The 1,990-nt window shown below is 38.2% G+C and overlaps 1 non-coding gene across 1 annotated transcript; it reads left to right on the forward strand.

The window, feature by feature from the left end:
- The first annotated feature begins 471 nt into the window (after window positions 1-471).
- Window positions 472-533, forward strand: LOC128591027 (U7 small nuclear RNA). The gene has a single exon (XR_008381471.1). It is a non-coding gene; the product is annotated as a U7 small nuclear RNA (small nuclear RNA).
- Window positions 534-1,990: the final 1,457 nt, after the last annotated feature.

The raw sequence follows: 1,990 nt of genomic DNA on the forward strand, positions 1-1,990 counted from the left end.
AGCACCTGTGGGTTACCTGACTTCTTGAAAAATACTATTTCAGACAATTTAGGCTAACTAGGGTACTTGACTTATCAATTGAGGAAATGGAGTTGCCATCTAGGGAACCCACTGAGTGATACTGAGTGCCAGGAGTGTGAAATGTGTGTTGTGAAGGGTTTTAAATCTCATAAATGTGGAGACATGCAGAGGAATTGTCCAAATGCTTGGGTTTCCTGGGATATTCCATTTTATAGCCTGAATTATTATGAACTATAGGTGGAAGATTTACACTGTGCCTATACACAGAGTTAGTTCTAGTGTTTGGAGCAAACTAATGACTGGAGACCTTCATGGGGCAGCTCAAAGGTGTATTAAGGTAATTCAGTGGTTGCTAATAAGAAAGAGCTTTGCTTTCCCAAGGGCCCAGAGATGCTGTTTTGCTGAGGTCCGGGGCATCTAGGGAAAGTCCACACTCAACATGCATGTAGGAAGTGTTACAGCTCTTTTAGAATTTGTCTAGCAGGTTTTCCGGTCTCTACCAGAAGACTCCCCACACACACACACACACACAAAAAAAAAAAAATGCATGTCAGAATAATGGAAGTAAGATTCTTAACAATTTAGTGTAATTTTAAAAATATGTGTTAGGCTCAGTTTATTGTTTGGGATCTCCAATACAGGAATTGCATAACATCTTGAATAGTGCTACAGATTTTAATCTCTTTACTATCTGCCTGTTTTTAACTACTAGAGAACACACAAAAGGTTTATTAAACATTAAGACACATATACACAAGGGTGAGGGAATTATATTAAAGAACTCCATAATTTAAGCAAATTCTTCAAGCTGTTGGAGTGCTTAAAGTTTTCTCTTCATCAGTGGGAGTATTAGTTTATTGATGAACCAAAAGAATATACTGAAATACCCTCAAATATAACTTTTTTGTGTATACTCCCTCAAAACATTTGAAATACCTTTTACCATGATGATAAAAGACAAGATTCCCTTTAATCTATATTATGAATATTTTGCATATTTCTGTATGTGGGAACAAGAAGTTGAGAGGCCTTAGAGGTTATCTAACCATCTTTCTTTCCCCCCCCCACCCGTCTAATGTGGATGTGGTCCCCAGACCAGCTGTGCGGGGATGTTGTTAGAAATACAAACTTTCAGACTCCATCCCTGAATGAATGGATCCAACTCAGTAATCTATGTTTTCATATCTCTCCAGGTGATTGTAGAACATGCTCAAATATGAGGATCACTAATCTATACCACTTCCTTTCAATTCAAGTAAATCCAACAGATATTTCTTGAGTACCTTGAGAAGAGGAAGCAGAACCTTTGGCCAAGAAGAGAGTGTAGTGAAGAAATTTAATCATGACATTAGAACTTAAAGATGATGCTGAAACTGCTCAGGGATCCATACAAAAGCAAAAATTTTAAATGTATTTATAATGAGAGGTCTCCTTTTACTTTTTCACTAAATGCAAATAATGGGAGTCTTAGTTATAAACATGGGATAGTGATCAGGTGAAGTGGCTCACTCCTGTAATCGTAGGCCCTGGGAGGCCGAAGTGGATGAATTGCTTGAGCTCAGGAATTCGAGACCAGCCTGAGCAAGAGTGGGACCCTAACTCGACTTGAAAAGAACAAAAAAATAGCTACTCAGGAAGCTAAGGCAAGAGGAACTCTAAAGCCCAAGAGTGAGGTTACGGTGAACTATGGTGCCACAGCACTCTACCCAGGATGACAGAGTGAGACACTATCTCAAAAAAAAAAAAGACAGATATATATACACATATATAAACATAGGATAAGGAGCATAGTTTCTTTTGCCTCCATAAAGAAGGTTCTTTGACATTAGAAGTAGGATCAGGAATAGGGTCTAGAAACTGGTAAGAAAAATAAACATGAATGCAAAGGTACAATGGGAATAGAATGTAATAAAGCATTTTAGAGCAGCAATGTAGACAAGTGGATGGTAAGAGGGGTTGGGTAGTGAGG

Source organism: Nycticebus coucang, chromosome 7 (assembly GCF_027406575.1).
Source record: "Nycticebus coucang isolate mNycCou1 chromosome 7, mNycCou1.pri, whole genome shotgun sequence".
In the NCBI taxonomy this organism is placed as follows: Eukaryota; Metazoa; Chordata; class Mammalia; order Primates; family Lorisidae; genus Nycticebus; species Nycticebus coucang.